Source organism: Acinonyx jubatus, chromosome B1 (assembly GCF_027475565.1).
Source record: "Acinonyx jubatus isolate Ajub_Pintada_27869175 chromosome B1, VMU_Ajub_asm_v1.0, whole genome shotgun sequence".
NCBI classification, from domain to species: Eukaryota; Metazoa; Chordata; class Mammalia; order Carnivora; family Felidae; genus Acinonyx; species Acinonyx jubatus.
Window position 1 is genome coordinate 132,032,037 of NC_069382.1, and position 22,608 is coordinate 132,054,644.

Consider the following 22,608-nt stretch of genomic DNA (forward strand, 5'->3'; position numbering starts at 1 on the left):
GTATTTTAACCAAATTTATATCAATGTTGAAAAATGTACTTATACCAACAGAGTTTAAAACAATAGCTTTTGAATATTTGTTTCTCATTCATATTAACCAAATATCACTTATCTTAAAGCTGCCATGAAATTAATTACAGTAGAAAGTTCTGCAATACATTCCACCCCAAGGACATGAAGCACTATGAAATAAAGAGACATATGCTAGAATGAATGAATTCACTGGGAAAAGGATGAGACCTGTAAGATCCCTACTCCTTTTCACATTTGAAAGGTGTTTTAGTAATATCTTATAAGTTGAAAAGAAAGTTCCTCTTCCCACACTTCATACAATTTTTAATCACTAGCCCTGAGATATAAACTTGAATTAGAATAATGGGTTTAAGTTGTCTTGCCGAATACTATGACTGAAAGTGTGCCTAATAAGTAACAAAATATAAGTATAAAAAGATACTCAGAAAAATACAAGTGAGGCTGATGGGAACAAAGAAACTGAATCTTATTCAGTTCAGTGAATCCCCCAGCACTGAAAAAAAAAAAAAAATCAAATGACCCATCTTCTTTCTGAGAAGCTATGTTCATAGGAATCAACCCAACCCACTCCAACAGCAAGGATTTACAAGTTTCAGGAGATTACAGTGTACTTTGTCATTCTTTGGCCAATTACCAGGAACAACAAATGTGGAAGAAGGTTTCTCTTTTATCTTGCCTTTGACCACAAATTATCCACCACAAAATTTTTAAATATATAGCCGCTCAGAAAGAATTGGTAGACATCTCCCCTATTCTTACTTCTACAATCACAGTTTCTTAAGAGTGTTTTTTGTCACAAGACACTAAATTTTTAATAGGTGTACTTTATTCAACATAGAGAACAGGCTCTACTGAATGAAAACATTCCCCTGAATGATTATTCTAGATCTCATTTAAAAACTAATAGTAGGCAGGTCCAAAATGGAAGCAAAACAAAACAACATCTTTTGTAGTTTCCTGATTAGTTGTGAGGTATATACTTTAATGTCACTATTTATATGGTCTTTGTAACATTTAAGTGACCGAATTCTAGACACAAAATCAAATAAACACCTAAAATAATCAGCAGCTCCATGTTGGATAAATAAATATTGTCTAATTGCATAGTTACTGTATCTCTTCTAGCCATCGACCATGGGACTTTGTAACACGGATAGTCTCCTTTTAATCAGGCGACAGGACAGGTTTAAGACAACTTAAGGGCCATTCCCAACAAGCTGTGTTACAATATGAAATAAATTAATATTTGAATTTTGATTTACAAAAGCTACATTTCAATAATGGTCCATTACAGGTGGAATGTTTATTTCTTTAAACATTCACATTTGCGGGTTTCCTTTCAATTTACAAAGCCAAAGCTATAGTCATCAAAGCCAATCCTGTTAAATATTCAAAGCCTTGGGTTGACAAGAGTTGAGTTCTCACAAGAACACAGCATATGAAACAAATAATATGGGATGAGATATGGCACCGGTGGAGCAGGCCAGGCCATTTGCAATGCTCTGTGCACAGGGCCACTCTTGGGCCACTCACTTTATCACACCTTGTATGGCTGCTTGGCTCAGTGTCTATTCTAAAGTCTGTCTCTTCTTCATGGCTTTTAATTACACAAGCTCACTGCTTAAATGCAAGGTTTAAAATGCAACTCAGAAAAAATGATTCTTCGTGTCCCTTGAATAACTGTGAAATTGACACTAGTTTTCTTTTTTCTTAATTATTTTTCTTGCTTATTTATTTTCAAGAGAGAGAGAGAGAGAAGGAGAGAGAGAGACAGAGAGAGACAGAGAGAGACAGAGAGAGAACGTGAGCAAGCAGGGGAGGGGCAGAGAGAGGGAGACACAGAATCTGAAACAGGCTCCAGGCTCTGGGCTGTCAGCACAGAGCCTGATGTGGAGCTCGAACTCATGAACCGTGAGATTATGACCTGAGCCAAAGTCGGATGCTTAACCAACTGAGCCAGCCAGGCACCCCGCCACTAGTTTTCTTAAGTATTGTTTTCAAAGTTTGCTTAAGTTTATTCTTAAGTATTTGTTTTTTATTTTTGTTTTATTCTATTTTCTCCAAATTCATACAGGTCACTGAGTTCTTAACAGAGGTACTTTATAGTTTCTAAGTTAACTTCAGTTAAAAGCATTTATTTTGCATCTTCTTGGTCAACAGTGTGAAATTATTATAGTCGCAGAATTATTTTCTTTTCAAAAATTTTGGAATTATAATCAGACGAGCCTTACCTGCCATGATAAAGAGGTTTTATGTAAACATAAATGCTATTATCAAGGATTCAAGTTTGGATAATATTGGATAATATTAAAAGGTATGGACAAAAAGGTATGGACAACTAGCAAGTTTGTATCTTCTGATATTCAAATTTCAATTAATAAAACACTTTCCTCTTTGAGCAAGGGACTTGGAAGTAAGGACCATGTCAAGCAATATGTATTTGCAAATTGCTATTCTTCACGTGTAAGATAGTCTGTGAAATTATTCTATTGAGTCTGTCTGGTTTTATTATGATTTCCCAAAGCAATAGGAGTAGCTACCATTTTTAATTCATTGTTATTGTTGAGTTTCCCCTTCCTTCTGGAATTAAGCAAGCATAAAACGTTTATTATAGGCCATTTAAGGTAATTAGTTGTTCATGGGAATGCCATGGACAATGTTCAGGTTGTGGCAACTGACCTATGATTTTATTAGAACTGCATATAGACCAGAACAACAACAGTAAATAAAAGCAAGAAGTTCAGTTCAGCTGGAGGCAGTAGCAAGGAGAGGAAGAGTGCAAACATGAAGGTGCATCCTCATGTAAATCAAGGAGGCAGCAGACGCATGGCAAAGCTAAATGGGGAGGGTATGGAATCAAGGAAGGAGGGAGGGTAAGGAAAACATTCATCTGAAAGGAAATATGCCTAAAATATATCACTTGAGGAAGGTCACTGTTCCAAAAAAAACGAGGGGGACACATCTGCAGTAGTAATTCTCTGTTGTAATAAAAGAGATTTTAAAAACACATTGTAAAGTAGTAAAGTAGTTGTAAAGTAGTTATTTTGACCTCTTAATGAGATATTCAGAATGATTCCTTGTCTCTCTTGAGAGGCAGTATCCACAGTGGTCACGCACAGGGCTCTTGAACTGGATCTGGAATTCTGACTCTGACACTGATATGGTAACTTATTTAACCTCTGTCTGCCTCAATTCCCTCATCTGCACAATTTTCTCATCTGCAATTTATAACACTGTTTTGAGAACTAAATATATTTAAGTATTCAAAGCACTTAGTAAAGTGGCTGGCACATAGTAACAATACATGTTCACTATTCTGTCTCGACATTTTTCAAATTCACTACAGAATGTGAGCTGAAAGGACAATTAAATGATGGCACTAGTATATTTTCAAAGTATGGCTTTACTACTTAATATACACAGAGAGCTAACAGATCAGAAATACCCGTGCTCATCTAGGAATCTAACCAAGTATAGATCTCGAGATAATGGTAAAAATGTTATCAGGAGTTCTCTAATTTTCAGTTACAAAGGTTCATTCCTATGTAGGGAAGTTTATCTATAATATTATCCACAGCATGGAAGTTTTAATGCAGTCAGAATATGGCTCATGGTGGACACTTGATGATATCCTGGATTTTAGAGGAGCAGATTCTCTCTGAGCATATTTTAGTTCTTTGGAAAATTGTATGTTCACATGCCTATGAGCACCGTTTCCCTCAGAAATCATCTCAGCCGTATTTCTCCCCCTGCTATTCTAAGCATTTGCCCAAGCTGACTCCAGGACAGTTAATTCTGCCTATTTTATTTTATTTTATTTTATTTTATTTCATTTTATTTTATTTTATTTTATTTTACAGGGAGAGGGTGAGCAGGGGAGAGGCAAAGGGAGAGGGAGAGAACCTTAAACAGAATCCACACCCAGTGCAGAGCCTGTTGCAGGGCTCGATCACATAACCCTGACTGTCATCATGACCTGAGCCGAAATCAAGAGTCAGACGCTCAACCAATTGAGCCACCGAGGTGCCCCTATTCTGCCTCCTTCATTTTAAAGTTTTATCTTTCCATTTGTCTTCATGTAACATAAATTCCACAGCTACAACTTTTGGCTGAATTACACTTTGAGGGATGCAAAAAACTAAGGGACAGAAAGGAAGAAGTAAATGAGGCAAGACTTTACGTTTTCGATCACTTAGAAGATTATAGTTATAAATGCAAATGTCTTTTTCCCAGTACAGGGGGAATTTTTTTTTTCTCAATGGGTCTTATTTCAGGATTAGGTTGTATGACTCAGCTAGCTGGGGCAGCGCAAATTGTAGCCCAGTTGGGCAGAAAAGAAGCAATTTATGTAAGCAAAATAAGTGTAGAAAAAAGAAATGAGCCATCTCTGCATATGATGATCTTCTGAGTTCACTCCTGAGGGATAATCTACATTAAGAGAAATTCATGATAACTGAAATTTAACCCCTAACACTGTCCCAAGATCAAGATTTCCTTTATAAATGGCCGTGCCATAGCTGTGCTGGAATAATGGCTTATACACGCTATGTGCACATAGCGATGGGACCTCTGCACATAAACACTATTCTTTTTTTTTTTTTTTCCCTTTCCCAGCATTTGAGAATGAGGCTTTTATTCTAGAAGCTACAACAGCTCTTCTCAAACCTTAACGCATCAACGAGATAGCTGGGGATGTAGGTGAAGATGTAGATTTGGGTGTGGTAGTTCTACGATGGAGCTCAGGGTTCTGCATTCCTAACCACTTCTGGGGTGAGCCTGATGCTACCAACCCACCGGCCATACTGCGAACAGCATGCCAGCCCCACACTGAATTTTCCTAGGATCTCTCCCAATTATCACCTTTTTTGAGCCAAGGTTAAAAACTGAATTGTGACCTTCCCCCCGCAGAGATAAATTTGAGTCCTAACCCCCCAAAATTCAGAAGATGAACTTGTTTGGAAATAGGAAGGGTCCTTAAAGGAATAATTAAGTTAAAATGAGAACAATAGAATAGGTCCTGATTCAGTATGACTGCTATCTTTCTCAAAGGGCAAATTTGAGACAGACACTCACAGAAGGAAGATGTGAAGACGAAGGGAGAAGACAGCTACCTATAAGCTAAGGAATGCCTGAGGCTACTAGAAGCTCAGAGAAAAGCCTGGAACAGGTCGTTCCCTAGCGCTTTCAGAGGGAGCACTGACCTGCCAACACCTTAATTGTAGAATTTTTGCCTCCAGAGCTGTGAGACAGTACATTTCTGTTGTTTAAGCCACTCAGTTTGTGGAATTTTGTTATGACAGCCATAGGAAAGTAATACAGCTACTGTATTAACGATTTTTCCCTGAAACCTGTTCTGTCTCCTCCTCTCTTGACACACACAGAAAATGTCAGTGCACCGCTAAACTTAGTACAACGTGAGGAATGTGAAGACAACATCCCACACACAGATAAGGTAACACAAAGGGGTAGGTCATGTATCTTAGGTTTGCCTAAGAAGAAAGCTCGGGATAGTCCTACAGTTATTTCAGGTGTTAACCATGACATAGGTTGAATCTAACATTCATGGTGTCTGTTGTTAGTTCCCCCTAGGAACCAACAAACTTGACTTTTAACACTCTCAAGGAATATATCCTGAGATTTTTGTGAATCTCTAAATTCTCAAATAACTTCTATGACATATAATGTTCTTCAGGAAATGAAACATAATTAAAAACGTGGAGTGGCCCCTTAATAATAGCACAAATGTAGACCTAAAGTCAATTATAAAGGCATTAAAACAATTTCACAAATTACTTTCTTATTGTTTTTGCCTTTGTTTTATAGCACATTCGGTGAACTCATTTTGACAAAGGTTACCAATACTGTTAAAGTAGAATTCCATAATGTATTCGAAACTGCTCTTGTCTATTGAATTCCCATTTAATTCTACTTCTTCACATCCTTGATGCCTCATTAGCAGCCCTACCAATTGCCTTTCTTTTTTCAGAGCCAATTTTCCACAATGAAACAAAGTTTTGTGTTTTCCTTTTTGAAAACCATGTCATGAGAGTTATTAAGTTGGCAATGAATACACATAGAAAAACAGCCCACACAGACTTCAATGGAAGGGGTAGGCAAGCATGAGGTGGCTAAGTGCTGGGTCCATACAAATCAGTTTTACAGCAAACACAATACAGACACGTTCCTCAGAAAAAGGACAAATTACTTACAAGGCAGTGTAGACCTTTGCTTTCACTTTAAAATACTAAAATGAACAAACAAAAAACAAAACAAAACAAAAACAAAAACAAAATGCTTCCAAGAGCTATGAAAGTTATGGATGTGAAGTTCTTGATTCTGATACTTTGCCACTCTTGAATAGACTTCATCTTACGTTTTATACTCTCCATGGTTCCCATCTGGGGGTGGTAACACTACCTTGAGGGGAATTTGGAAAAGCAAGGGAGTGTCTGAGTTTTCACACTAAATGGAAGGTGTCGTTGATATTTAATGGGCAAGGCCTGGGGAAACCAAATAAAGCAAAGCAAGGAATGATAAATCTTTGTGCCTCACCAAATGCCCTTGTAGGTAGAGGTCCTCATCCCATTTTGGCATTTCTTTAAGATTAATGGCCTTTCCAGTTTGGGCTCTGGGTTCACCTTTTGACTTCTACCAGAAACCATGCTGACTTCATAGGTTTCTTTCTCTGTGATTTCACAGGTGTGTCTTTACTTTTCATGTTCAAAGAATACTAGTTTCTTACTCTTTCCACTTTACGGACTTTCCATTTTATGGACTGTGATACAGTATATACTGTGTAACTAACATACCTCTTCTTCCTGGTTTGTTGTATCTTTATTTTTATTGGGTATTATAAATAAATCTGACAAAAACAATGTTCTTCGGATAGAACACCTTATACTCTGTTTTCTTTTTGCCTTTTACTAAAGATAGAACCCCTTAGAGGTGTTTTAAAATACTCTTTTATACAACTTTCCAGTTCCTTCCACCATTACTGTTACTGTCTCACTCTTTCCTTTATCCATTCTGTCCTCAAACATAAATAAGTGTGCACTATGAGTAACATATTGTGTTAGCCTCCATGGAAGGAGGTCACATTCAATGCTAATCAGATCTCTTTTCTGTGATAGTCAGATTTACCCTGTTTCATCTCTCATTATTTTTTTTCCTTATTCTCTCTGGTAACTTTTTCCAACTTTATCGTTTTTTGTAACCTAGAAAACATTCACTTCTCCACAAAATCATGGCAATCCTATTTGCTAAAATATCTCCATTTACAATCTATACTGATTAGCTTTTTCATGACTTCTGCTACAGACAAGCCCATATACATATTTTATCATTTTAACCTCAAAATATGTGATTTGTATTAATATTACAGGTATAAAAACTGAGACTCTGAAAGGTTAAATAAACTTTCCTATAGTCAAATAACTCATTCATGGATTTCAAAACAGGTCTAGCTGACCCTAGTGCTTGTGTTATTAACACATATAAGCCATACCTGGTAATTAAAATCACTCTCCTGTGACTGTCAGTGAACTTTTTATATGCCCTACTTTTAAATTTTAGCACAGACATATTTGACCTTCATTCTCAGCGTCTTGACTAAATTCATCACGACTGTTTTAGAAACCTTCCAAGAGTCTATTAAAAATAAACCAAAAAATACTTTAAAAATGTTCTAGATTTCTGAACTAATACATAACCACACAGCAGAAGCTCCAAATATAACTAGGTAGTCCTCTGTGATTTTTCGATGCTTGCAGGCATTTGAAGTGCTGTGGATTTGCCTTAATCTGTTGCTAGGAACACTGCACATTGCTCCGAACAACCTGCCAGTCTGAGAAACCTAGCGTGAATGACATCAGTGTTTCTTTTATTCAGGTCAGAGGATGGTGTGAGGTGGTATGAGAGGTCATGGAAAGGGAGGAATTCTAGGATAAAGAAGCTAACAAGAGGAATAGGAAGTGAAAAAAGAGAAAGAATTGACAGACCCTAAGGAAAGAGCTTTCCAGCTGAAGTCCTCCTGTTTCCTACCAAGCACACACCCCTGGAATTGGTTCAGTCTAGTCTGATAACAACTGAGAAGGGCCAGTGCACAGCGGACAGTGTCTAATTCCCTTGTCACACCAATGGAAATCATAAACCGGAAACCTGCAGATACCAGAGAGAGTGATGCCACTTTGAGGCCTCAATCAAATGTCAGACTTGAGAATCAGGAGAACTAAGAGAAAGAAATTCACCTACAATGTTTTCCTAACACGTGTCTGGCTCCAGGATAAAACATAAAGCATCAGTTCTGGTATTTAAAAAGTAATTAGATTTATATTTATACCTTCTTTGCTTTTTTTCATCTCAGAAACTTGGGTGCCTGGGTGACATAGAGGGTGGTGGGACAGATGGCACAGAGAAAGGACCATGTTGATGCCCCCCTTCTGCTATGGTAATGGCCATGATGGCCACCAAGCCTAGGTAACTCCCAAGTGGCAGAATGCCATTTCCAACCCTGCTCACAGCTGCTTAGTGATGTGGTTGGTATGGCAACTACTCTGTGCCAGTCAGCACACCAAAGCCTTCTTTTAGCATGCATATTGTTTCATATTTTGCACCTAAATCTTTAGCTTCTCTAGAATTTTTTGGGGGGGTAAGGGATAAACACTTTTTTTCTCCAAATGGCTATCTAGTTGTACCAGTATCCACTGTCAACTCACACATCCTTCCCCACTGTTTTGAAGTTCCATATCTATTACACACTAAACTCCTGTGAGAAATTCCAATAACTGGAATGGAGAAATTAAATCTGGAAGGTAAAAAAAAAAATCCATTCCCACTGAAACACCATATACATGCTTTCTTCTTTCCTAAATGTTTAAAAATGGAGAGAAGAAATGGTGCAAGGGGAAATGCCATATTTCTAGGGTTTCTCCTTCCTCGATTATGAACTATTTTTAGCACATGTTTATTCTAATCTGATAAATCAATGATCCTATTCAACTATTAAAAGTTCTTTGATCCCTCTGTACACTGCTGATGACTTGAGGAATAAGGACAGTATGAATTACATTTGACAGTTCAGTTGAAACTGAACTGCTACTCAATTTATGCATTTATTACCAGAATCCTAATACGGAAGTATTAATTGTTAGTCTCTATATTATTTAATATATCACTGTGTGGGACAAGTAAAATATACCTAATTATTCAGTAAAGAGGATTTAGTTATTTTTAGCCTTTTTGTTGATTTTTTTTTTTTTTTTTTGAGATAGAAAGAGAGAGACAGACAGAACACAAGTGGGGCAGGGGCAGAGAGAGAGGGAGACACAGAATCTGAAGTAGGCTCCAGGCTCTGAGCTGTCAGCACAGAGCCTGACGTGGGGCTCAAGCCAATGTACCACAAGATCATGACCTCAGCCAAAGTTGGATGCTTAACTGACTGAGCCATCCAGGCACCCCTATCTTTTTGTTGTTTTAGAAAGCATTGAATTTAAAAAACAAAAACAATGAAACGAAAACCTCTTTGGAGTTCACTAGGAGGGTTACCTGGATTGATAGGGAGCATTTGGTGTCAAAGAGACTGTTGTCCATAGTGGACTAACCAGGTGAACACCACAATTGGCAAAATGATACTAAGTAATCTATTACTGTGTGGGAGTGTTAACTTGTATTAGTCATGAGTTTTGATTTTCTGTATTTCTTATGATTTGACATCTGGGGTCCTGCTGATCCTGGAGAGACTGCCCCTCCCAGGGTTAGCTAATTTCTAAATATAGCAAATAAACCATATGCAAATAAACCAACCCAGAGCTGATACCCCACTTTATAGGCTCTCACAAGGCTCTCCTTCTGGGATGCTATCCATCTGCCCTAACCACCTCAGGGCCAGGTACCCAGACAACTAGAGACAGCCCCTAATACCCTACAGCCTGCTGACATTATTCAAAGCCAGTACTAAACCTTCCTACCTTGACTTGCCTGTTCCTTTCCAAGGAAACCACAATAAAGACTCATCCATGGTTTCCCGTCTCTCCCTCTGTCTCCTGACCAACCCTGGTGTTTTCTCAAGTGCCCCCCACCTCCACCCCATGGCATACTGCACCTTCTCCTCTTGGTAACTATGAGTCACAAACTATCTCTCTTTTCAATGGCAATCATCTCCTGATCTATTGGTCTCACTATCCATAAATAATAATAACATCTGCATTTAAAAATATAGTTCTCATATAAACTTATAAAGAAAAGGAGATAGTTCTTATAGATACAAAATAATCCCTCTTACCAAATTGATGTGCTCATATAAGAGTTATCAATCCAGTGAAGCCCTATTCTACAAGAGAATAGGGAAGGGACAACCTCCAGTATTTTATACTTTATCATCAAAATATTCAAAGAATGCTGACCTTTAAAATATCCTATCAGAAGAGAGCATATAAAAGTCTCTTTATATTGATTTTGTTATGTTGGAGTAGAATTCTTGAACATTCTCTTAAGATCCAATATGCTTGTAATAGGAAACTTTGCAATGATTTCCTGTTGATGGTTTCTTAGCCATTAAAAATATTGGAAGTTGTTAAATACATTGTCTCAAAGTGATTATCTGTATTACATATAGAAGAGAATCATTTGACTATCAGAATGTAGAGAATTTAACTTGCTATTAGCATTAAAAAATAAAGGTTTTAAAAAACAGGAATTGTATTGTTTGTAACATATACATTTGAGATAAGTTACTTTGGTGAGTATCTCCTACAGTGGCCAAGGAGACAGGCAGGCACAATTTGAATCCATCTTGTAACAACCACACTCTATGCATTCCATTTCCTTTGTAGATCTTAGATTCGAGACAAATAATGAGACCTCTTGAACAGAGTTGTGGACAATGTTTTTATCTCTGCTTCCAATGGAGAATCTCCTGCTGCCATATGCTCTTACTCAAAGTTCTCACTGAGGAGCCCAGTGACTGTCAGGACATTCCTCCACCAGAGGAATAATCATATCATACACCCCGTTTTCCATGTTTCTTGTTTCCAAATAACCTAGGCTTCCACTAAGGAATCTGGAAGTAATAGTTAAAAGTTGTGTGAGTGCCCATTACTTCATCTGAATCTAAACCACTTGGGGAGGAGTTAGTAGGCAGAACTGAACTTAATTACCTTAATGTTAAGGTAAAGAGACATAAAAACTACTGATACCACTTTAAGTAAACCCCATATACCACAGATCGCATTTAATCTCAATTTACCAAAGCTCTTTGTAAAAGTCTGTGTTGGTATGTGTAAACAATTGTTGATAAACGTTTCCAAGCTAACTAGTTATAGACTAGAAGGAAAGAACAACATGAATTGCCAAATTGTAAGCATAATAGATAATGGCCATTCCCTGCCTGGTAGACATTCTTTCCCAACAACCGCCCCATTTTCCTGCTCAGAGGGGTAGTAATCTCTTGATCTCAGGGGAGATGGGTCTTTCCCCAGTTCCAGGAGATAAATCACAGCTGCTTTCTTGCCCAGGGTGAAGAGATTGAGTATAGGTCTAAAGAAAAAAAGGTTTAGTAAATTAAAACCTTTATAATTTTAAAGTGTAGAATAAAGGAGAAAGCCGAAAGAAGGAAGAGAAAAACCAAGAACATAATGTTAAATTTAGGCTTTTTAAAAAATTAGAGATGCTTATCATATATATAAATAAAGGCTAATCTTTTTCTTTAACTGAGAGAGCTTAATTGCACAGAAGTAAATGTGTTTGAACAGACTGGCATGTGCTTTGAGGTCAGTACCTGTAATCTCTAAACCTTTTTAAACCTCTTTGCATATCGCAGTAAGCTAGTTATCCAAAGAATAAACACAGACACTATTCTAGGCTTTTTTTTTTTTTGTGGCTGTTTACATTGATTATGGTTCAAAAAATAGATGACTAAGTTTCTAGTCTTTTTGCATGGAAGGTGATCATGTGTACAGATGGACACCACTTTTGAACGTATTGGACCGTAAGTGGCACAGAGATGTGGATACTGTCATATTGATAGAGCAATCGTAAGAAGCTGTCCATCAGATCTTTTCAGTCATGGAGAGAAAGTCATGTTAAACTCTTATTTTTTTATTTTATTTTTTAATAACATTTTTAAGTGTTTATTTTTGAGAGAGAGAGAGAAAGAGAGACAGAGTGTTGAGTGGGGGAGGGGCAGAGAGAGAGGAAGACAGAATCCAAAGCAGGCTCCAGGCTCTGAGCTCTCAACACAGAGCCTGACATGGGGCTTGAACCCATGAACCTGAGCCAAAGTTGGATGCTCAACCAGCTGAGCCACCCAGGCACCCCCATGTTAAACTCTTTTAAGGAAGTTGCCAAATTTTAGATTGTGGCAGCAGAAAGCCAAGGTAGGGCAGGTTCCTATAAGGAAAGGCCAGTCACCAATTCTTTGTACACTGCAAGTTCCATGTCTGTCAAATGAAACTATTGCTGCTCTTAATTGGCACAGAAAGCATGACAACGGTAAAGTCGGATGTTTTCTGCTCACCATTCCACGGTGTCCTAACAGTCTGAAAGCAAGAAACCATGACGAGAGTGTCCAAAGAACTCAGCAGTCCATGTGTATGTAACAACAGGTGACATTCTAGCTTAGAATATTAGACTCTTCTTCCTAACTGACATAACACAAAAGTGGGACAAATTATTTTGATATTGTATGTTAGCTACAAAGTGTTTTGAACAATTTTAATGTTCAGTGCATTTTAATATAACTTATTATACTTTATTAGTTTAAAGAAATCAACCTAAAATAAAGTTTTATTTTTTTATTCTAACTTTATCAATCTTGGCAACGGAATTCAAGTTAATTAAGACAGATGAGTACATTCAGAGACAGGTTGACAACATGTTTTATTAAGAACTTTTGCTCTTGGCTTCATTTCTGCTGACTATGAATTCCCTTAAATGTGCTATTGTTCTTTCACTAGACAAAAAAACTTGAGCAGTTGATGTACTTTTCAGTAGCCCATCATAATGATTCCTCGTCTTAACGTATACTGTCTTTTCCTTTCTTGTAAACTTTGATAGCTTTTTGAATTTTTATTCTTCTTCTATTCATATAATACCAAATTCCCATATGTTTCCCTTTTCTAGAACATGTATTTCACAAATACAAATCTCCTGTATATTTATTTAGATACAATAATACAGTGTCTCTCCTTTATATTTTGTATAGGTTCAGTTAATTAGTTAACACACAAAACCAGTGCAAGATTAAGGCCTGTCAGCTTACCCAGACCACATTTTGGATTCCTTTGTACTCCTAGTGAGTACACATTCCACACCCCCACAAGACAGTGTATTGTCCTTGTGTGTCCAAAATTCAAATATTCTGATAGTGAAAGACTTATAAGCTGACTTGGTTAATTGTAAATGCATTAAAATATAGCTGAAGATTATTTGGGTTTCTTTTGGTTCTCAAGCAGTTTTTTTTTTCACACATGTGTGCGTAAGCACTTGTGTGCGCACGCGTGTACACACCCACCCCCCCACACACACTAATAGCCAAGCAGTTTTCATTTTGACGAGCAAAAACACAGAAACTCCCATGTTACTTCTATCACCAGATCAGAGCCCAAGGCACTCTGCTCTCCGCAAAGTTTCAACCACTAAAATGTGGGGGAAGCAAAGAAAACACCACAGCAAGAACTCCAACAACTAGCAATTCCGATTTATGTCCGAAGCAGTTTTCATGTGCTTTCAGATCAGCATGGGAATTCTGTATATGAACAGCTAAGGTAATTTGGCAGCAGCAATTAATGAAAAAAAAATCCAAGAAAACAGCACTAAACTGATCACATTTCAGGGTAAGAACAGCACTGTGTCCAATCCATTGCCACAATTTGACACTGTGGAGAGCTGAATGGATCGTGACAGAAAACAAGGGTATAAATAAAACCACACGCAGTCTAGGTCCTGGCTTTGTGGTGATCTAAATATCCCCAAATTATCAAACACAATAAACAGCAATACCTGGCAATTTGTCTCCAAATTAATGAGAAAGCACCCAGCTCTCACCTTGCACAAACACACACTTCAGTGGTCAGTGACAAATGCAGGCAGCACTTGCAGGCTGGGAGACCAGAACAGCTGCTCTGTCCTGAGCCGCTTAAAGCACATTGGAGCCCGGCTCCGGTCCTACTCTCCGTTGGTTCGCTGCAGTTTCTCCCATGACTCCATCACCCAGGAATGGAAACCACTGCCCTCTCCCCAGCACTAGTGGGCTCCCCAGCTACTGAGCTCAGGTAAAAACGCTGAGTCCTGCAAGGTCGCCACAAGGTGAACATGGGCAAAAACAGTATAGGGGAAATGGAGGGACTGGCAAGGAAAGACCCTAAACTCCAGACGCTTTGCCTTTCAAGAGATTCCAAAGTCCATAAATCAGAGCTGCAACAATAGGCAGAGAATTGGTAAATCTGAAAATCCCCCAGTGGCACTGAGCCAATTTGCTAACCCAGCGGTACTCTTTAAACCGTAATCTCTCTCACTCCCTCAATCTCTGTCTCTGTCTCTGTCTCTCTCTCTCTCTCTCTCTCTCACACACACACACACACACACACACACACAGATTTTAGTGTAGCTATTCTAAATTATCCAGACGTACTTCTCAAGACAAAAAGTTTTTGTATACCCTTTCCAGGTAACAAAGCTTAAAAATTATTTGCTAAAATCAAAATAAAATAACTTTATAGAGCAAACTCATTTCTGGTAATAAACTAATTCATATTAGTGAAGTCTTGCTTTTTATGCACATACTGGACTTATGCAAACACCCTCCCACACTAAAAAGATGGTAAAGATGTATATATTCAGAGCTGATTGGCAGAATCAATGAAAATTTCTCGTAAAAATTCCTATCATCTTTTTCAAGATTAGTCTTGACATAGGCACATTTTAATCTGGAGAGGTTTCAAGAAGGAATTTCTTCCTAAAATACAGGTATGTATTTTATGTATGTATGTTTGTATGTATATGTTATAGACAGATACAAACATGTTTATAAATGTTTCCCTGGAGAATCTCCCTGAGTGTTTATTTCTCATATTTTGGTTTTCCTATTAGAAGTGGAGAAGGAACAATTTTTTAAGCTTGCAGGTACATTTTGAAACAATTATCTTGCCTGTGTATTTTTTCTTATTGGTAAATAATTACTTACTGAAGTTTAGGTTGATTGCATGAACAGAAACCAGTTCTCCCTTTACCACTTTCCTCTCCCCTCTTTCTCTAACCACCACCATTCACCAGCCATATGAATGTAAGCAACTCCCTGAACCTCCCAGGCATCAGGTTTGTAATCTATAAAATGGGTTTTGTTTTTTTTTTTTACTAGTGTCTGCTTTGTCTGCCTCCTGGGATGGTGTCAGGGTGAAATGGGAGAACAAGCAGAAGCAAATGCTTTGTAAATTGTAGAACGCTGGAAAAGCACAGACTTGCTGCGTTTTCCTCCCTTCAGTTGCCTGTTAGTACTGGGACTAGTGAATTACTTTCCTGTTCTCAAGAAGGATTCCTTAGGCTTCACAGGAAAGTGTTTGTTTCAAGTGGTCTATAAATAGAGTTTAAGATTTCATTGAACTGCTGTTCTCCTTGGGGCGGGTCTTGATGGCAGTGACCACATGTCCAGAGTCAGTTAATTGTGAGCAACATGAGCACATGAGCTCCGTCTGGTCTTTGAGTCAGAACCAGACCAGCTGAAACCCTGAGAGAAAATGCTCACGTGATAGCCAGTTTCACAGTTCACCTGGGGTCAGGGTGTAGCTCAGGTATTTGAGGGAGGGGTTGCCCAAAGGGATTGAGGAAGGGGAAAGGTTGGGGTGCAATGCCAGATTCACTGCTGAGTTAATTCAGTAACAAACACTTCTGGGCATTCATGCTGGTGTTCTAACCATTACATATGCATTATTTAGAGACTAGCTGGTTGTAGGGAGGGGGGAACCAAGAAGGGAGACTAGGGGCGCCTAGGTGGCTAGTTTGTTAAGGGTCAGACTTTGACTCTGGTCTTGATCTCACGGTGCTGGGAGCCCCCAATCAGGGTCCATGCTGACAGCTTAGAGCCTGGAGCCTGCTTCAGATTCTGTGTCTCCCTCTCTCTCTCTGCCCCTCCCCCGCTCACACTCTGTCTCTCTCTCTCTCTCAAAAATAAATAAACATTAAAAAAAAAAAAGAAGAAGAAGGGAGACTAATGGGGAACCAGAAAGGAACTAACAATGTGAGCGCCTGTCTCATGAGATACACAGGGCTGGGAGCTTCACAGATATTCTCTGAGTTAATGCTCACAGTAGTCCTGCACGGTAGTCATTATCATTCCCATTTCACAGATGAAATGAAACAGCCTGCACATTGTTACTGGTGAGTGGTGGAGCTCGAATTACTGTGGAGGTCAGCATGGCCTAGAGTCCCATATTCAGAGAAAATTGGTTTATTTATAACTTTCTTGGAAATAGAAAGGAAATAAAATTTGGTTTTCAAATAGTGGGAGTAGGGAAGGCAAGAAGGCAAATTTTCAAGGAAACTTCTTGAGGTTATTTATTGGGCAAGTTAACTTTTATAAGGAGTGCAGACATTTTTTAGGAAAATACATTTTGATTTTTTAAATAATACAGTTGTTGTAGGATACAGGGAAAACATTTTAATATATGCAAACAATTCTTTTTTTTAATAATTTGATCCTGCCTGTCTTCAAATTGATTCTGAGGTCTTCAAGCAGATTCTGAGGTCTTTCTCTAGGCAGAATAGCTTTCTGTTTTTCAACATCCACTAAACACATTATTGTATTTTATTTTGCTTAAATTACTGATCCTTAGGAATGCCCACAAGAAAGCAAGGTAATGTCTTACCATTAAATGTAGCAGGAAAGTCATGTTTTCAACTGTAGTTTGGAGTATAGCAGAAGAGTCATAATTTTCAGTCCCCTGGATCTGAGGATATTCATAAAATGTCAGATTCGTTCTACCTATTTTATTTGAAAGCAGAGGCAGGGACCAAACTGCAGCCCTACATGGTATCTGTTTTGGCTGCCCCCCACTTTTTAAGATTTTTTAAATGTTTATTTATTTTTCGAGGGAGAGAGAGAGAGAAATAGTGTGCAGGTGGGGGAGGGATAGAGAGAGAGAGGGAGACACAGAATCCGAACCAGGCTCCAGGCTCTGAGCTGTCAGCACAGACCCTGAAGTAGGGCTCGAATCCACAAACCGTGAGATCATGACCTGAGCCCAAGTTGGACGCTTAACCAACTGAGGCACCCAGGGGCCCCTCGGCTGTCCCGTTTTTAAGTGGCATTCCCAGCTGAAGTTGTATATGCAAGCCAATTCATATCATATCCTATATTCCTGCCTTTGATCTCTCCCTTTTCTAGATTTTTGAAATCTTTTCTGAGAATGCCAGTGTCTAATTATACCTCTGCTTTTAACATTGCCATCTGCAAAGTGCACCATCCAAAATGCCTTCATAAAACTAGCCTTCTCCTTCTTCCTAAATCTAGTTTTAGAAAGAAAACGATTCGTCTGACAGTCTTGCAGATAGAATCAGTTTGTCTCAGATATTTTTATTAAAGAGAAAAGTATAACTGGGCCACTAAGTTAGTAATAAGTCAAAATAAATAGTGGAAAAAGGGAATAAATGCAGGTACTTTAATATCAATTTTTCAAATTAAATTCTGAATGGAAAAAACAAAACCACAGCATCCTACACAACCGATCAACCCACGTAAAAGTAGACCAGGGACCTTCAGTTACTTGTTCATTTCCTTGCTACTTTTGCTTACAATATACATTTTGGCACTCATTACAACCCCCTTGTTCTCATGGAATCATATTTAACTAAAGAGGAAGTGAAATAAAGGAGTGAATCTATTGGGAAGCTGATAATGACAAATATAACATTTGGTAAAGTAAAAAGGCTGCTTTGTCTCATTCCCAAACCCATCTTATTTCTGAATGAAAAAAAGGATGAACAGCCAGTCAAAATTATTTTTTTTTAAAAAGAAAGAAAAGAAACTATTGAAGCAAGCTTTCAATTATCTCTCATGTCATAAATAATACAAATGAAAACAGTTTTTGGCACTTTCTTTGAATTATAAATTTGTCGCATTAAGGTATTTTGCTTTTCAAACACCACAGGTAGTGTTTGCCTGAGTGTAATTCCACAGGAGCAAATAAAAGCACATTGCCTCCTCACTTTCTTGATCTAAGAACTTTCATTTCTTTATTTAAATTTTGAAATCCTTGTTTTAGAAGCACATCTTGAAACGAAACTTGGTTAAATTTCAAATGTATGAAGAAGAAGGCATTTGGAAACAGGGGTCAACATTAGTAATAGGTGAAGAAAGTAAATAAGATGTTCTGGTTTTTTGTTTGGTTCCTGTTGCCTTGCCTAATAATGACATCTCTCTGGGGTTCCTGGGTGGCTCAGTCAGTTTAGCATCTGACTCTTGATTTCAGCTCAGGTCATGATCTCGCAGTCATGAGATTGAACCCTGTGTTTTGTGTGGAGCCTGCTTAAGATTTTCTCTCCTTCTCCCTCTGCCCCTTTCCCTCCCTCTCTCTCTCTCTCTGTCTGTATCTCTCTCACAAAAAAGAAAAAAAAGAAAGAAAGAAAGAAAGAAAGAAAGAAAGAAAGAAAATGACATCTTCCTGATGTGTCTAGTGGCAGTGTTTACCTTCATACTCAAGGAGGTCTGGCTTGAAATCCATAGAATCCCTCCTACTGGAGGGAACTGGGTTCATGGATGAGCAGGATGGAGTTGTTTCCAATTTGCAACCAAAGAGAAAAAGTATTTTTCTAACACATTTTTCCCTGCCACTCCCTTTAATTCGATCCTTTCCTTAGGCCTTAGAAACAACCCCACATGATAATACCTATTAGCCATGGAGAGTAATTACTGTTAAAACAATAAAGGTCACTTTGGGAAAAATTTAGAGTAATCTGAAAGGTATAAGTTTTTAGCATTTCAAGCATTTTGTGTGGATGCTTAAAGATACGTATGTGAAGTCTCTTACTCCAAATATAGTTAAAATCATGAAAATGAACACTTCCTAATTTACTATATTTTTAAACATAGTTTTTTTATTGAATAGTAATTTTTCCTGGATGCAAAAAGATGTACCTATTAACGCCTTTTCTACTCTAAGATGTGATGAATCACTGCCTTGGTTTTGCTGAAAGCTTTCCTAAATACATTCAAGAAGTTTTTGAAAAAGAAATACTTACAAGAATGCATAAAGAGGGAAAAACCCTGGAAATTATCCCTTTATGAACACAGGGGAAGGAATTCCTGAGTGTTTTTAGTTGCTATCATTTGTTTAGTTATTACATCATTATTTACTACATTCCCATGCCCTGCTTTACCTCCCCATGACTTATTATATTTTATAACTGAAAATATTTTTTTAACTCTATACATTTTTTTTAATTAAAAAAAATTTTTTTTGAGAGAGAGACAAAGTGTGAGTGGGAGAGGGGCAGAAAGAGAGGGAGAGACAGAATCCAAAGCAGAATCCAAACCTGTCAGCTCAGAGCCCAATGCGGGGCTCAAACCCACAGACTACAAGATCATGACCTGAGCTGAGGTTGGACGCTTAACCTACAGAGCCACCCAGGTGCCCATACTGGAAGTCTTTTCATCCCCTTTACCTTTTTTGCCCAGTCCCCCAATTCCCTCCCCTCTGTCAATCACCAGTTTGTTTGTATTCATGAGTCTGTTTCTGCTTGTCTGTTTTTTAGATTCCACATATAAGTAGAATCACATGGTATTTGTTTTTGTCTGTGTGACTTATTTCACTTAGCATTTACACCCTCTAGATACATCCATGCTGTTGCAAATGGCTACATAATATTTTTCCTGGCCATGTAATATTCTTGTGTGCGTGTACATGTGCATGCGTGTGTGTGTGTGTGTGTATTAACATCTTCTTTATCCATTCGTTCATCTACTGGTGGACACAGGTTGCCTCCAAATCTTTGATGTTACAAATAATGTTGCAGTTAACATAGGAGTGCACCTGTCCTTTTGGATTAGTATTCTCATTTTCTTCAGATAAATACGCAGAAGTAAAATTGCTGGATCATATAGTAGTCCTATTTTTAATTTGGGGGGAACCTCCATATGCATTTCTGTAGTGGCTATAGTATTTTGCATTCCCACCAACAATGCACAAGGTTCCCTTTTCTTCACATCTTTGCCAACATTTGTTATTTCTTGTCTTTTTCTAGCCATTCTGACAGGTGTGAGGTGATATCTCATTATGGTTCTGATTTGTAATTCCCTTATGATTAGTGATGTTGAGCATCTTTCCATGTGTCTATTGGCCATCTGTAGGTCTTCTTTGGAAAAAAATCTCTATTCAGGTCCTCTGCCCTTTATTTAATCAGACTGTTTGGTATTTTGGTGTTGAGTTATTTAAGTTCTTTGTATATTTTGGATATTAGCCTCTTATGGATATAACATTTGTAAATATCTCTTCCTATTCAGTAGGTTGTTTTTTTTTTTCTTTTGTTGATGGTTTCCTTCACTGTGCAGAAGCTTTTTATTTTGATGTAGTCTCAATTGTTTATTTTTGCTTTTGCTTCCCTTGCCTGAGGAGACAGATCCAAAAAAATATTACTGAGACTGATGTCCAAGAGTTTACTGTCCATGTTTTCTTTCAGAAGTTTTATGGTTTTCAGTCTTATATTTAGGTCTTTAATCTTTTTTCAGTTTAATTTTGAGTATGGTGTAAGAAAGTGATCCAGTTGCATTATTTTGCATAGACATGTCCATTTTTCCCCAAAACCATTTATTGAAAAGACTGTCTTTTCCCCACTGTATATTCTTATTTCTTTTGTTGTAGATTAATTGACCATATAAGCAAGGGTTTATTTCTGGACTGCCTATTTTGTTCCACTGATCTGTTTTTATTTTTGTGCCAATACCATACTGTTTTGATTACTATAGCTTTGCAGTATATCTTGAAATCTGGAATTGTGATCCCTCCAGCTTTGTTCTTCTTTCTCAAGATATGTCATAGTAGAATAATAACTGAAATTTAGAGCACTATTTAGGAGCTTTTAAATGCTTTATGGTACATTTAATGAGTAAAGTATATTAGAAAACAGTGTATGTAATGTTATCTGAATTTTATATTATATATTTAATAATACAGAAAAACCTGAAGTTTTAATCTCTAGATACTGAGATTATAGTAAGTTTATTTTCTTCCCGATCTTTTTCCATTTTATAATGTCTTACAAGGGCCATTACTACCATGTAGAAGAAGGGAAGGAAGGAAGGAAGGAAGGAAGGAAGGAAGGAAGGAAGGAAGGGAGGGAGGGAGGGAGGGAGGGAGGGAGGGAGGGAGGAAGGAAGGAAGAAAGAAAAGACAAGAAAAGAAAAAATCAGCATGTTTGGGAATATTTATTGATAAAGCGAATTCACCATGTTTACAATCTCTGTACTTGGAAAAATTCAGTCTCCAGAGCTTTTATCACCATAACTCTCACCATTTGCATTAAAAATATTCATGAGCACACATAAAAAAATTCTAGATGCTCTACTATTATAACGTATGGAAAATGTAGAATAGTCTCACTCATTTTTAAAATATTAAAAAAGGAGATCGAGGAAATGGCAGGTATGTGTATAATCTCAAATATAGAGAATGGATATGGTGCAAATATAAACAGCCTGATATACATTCATGACAATATCGTAATAATTTGGGGATAAGTGCTTATTTCAAGAAGCAGAATGGTAAGCTAAAATCTTTATGTGACCAGGAAAATCTATTGTCTTCTAAAATGTGATCTTGATTTAGCACATAATTTAGGGAGATCTCTTCCGTAATGTCGATATACATTTCTTTAAGGTGAGCAGGGTACCAGGGGGTGAGATTGCATTGCTGATGATAGGCCTTACTTGCACTTTTGTTTGTGTTTCATATATCTTTGTGACCTAGGAGCCAGTTGGTGGAGAACTCAGGCTTAAAGAAAATAAACAAACATCATCCTGTTCATTAAATGGCAGACTTGGGTCCTTGGTGTAGACAGAAGGCTTGACGCCTGTCAAGAATATTTGAACACAGTCTAAGATTCATTCACTTGCTACTGCTTTATCTGTTTGTTTGCTAAAATAACACTTGAGCACCTGGAGAAATAGTAAGACCAAATCCACATAAATCGAGCATTTTACTTTTCAATAGTTAAGTCATAGCCATATATTTTTGGTTTTAAATTTTGGTGGTGAACTCTGCCACTTACCAACTGAGCAATCCTGGGCAAATCACTTCCCTCCCTAGGTCTCAATTTCCTTACCTATCAAATGAGATCCCACCCAGATAGTGGATGTTGAAATGGCACGTAAACTGAGAATCTAAGGAATTGTCATTATATGTTAATCTGCTCTAAATTTTGCAACTTTGGTGTTATATTGATTATCACTGATTTTAAAATGAGCTCCGTAGCTTTTACTGCTAGGAAGTATAAATAATAACATAATATAAAGACCTATTACCATCAATTCATTCCAATATTTATTCATAAAGCACAGTATAAAGGAATGACATCAAAAAACTGAATTCATAA

General features: G+C 37.6%; 1 protein-coding gene across 8 annotated transcripts in view; it reads right to left on the minus strand.

Moving 5' to 3' along the window:
* ARHGAP24 (Rho GTPase activating protein 24) overlaps positions 1-22,608 on the minus strand; it is a 648,119-nt gene that overhangs the window by 152,872 nt on the left and 472,639 nt on the right. Inside the window, exon 1 of one of the 8 annotated variants that reach the window (XM_015067405.3) lies at positions 14,074-16,167. The exons of 6 other annotated variants lie outside the window; for them this stretch is intronic. The gene's annotated coding sequence lies outside the window, so the exon portion shown is untranslated. Of the gene's footprint in view, positions 1-14,028; positions 16,168-22,608 lie in introns of those variants that run through there. One more of the 8 variants, XM_015067396.3, reaches the window with a different exon arrangement.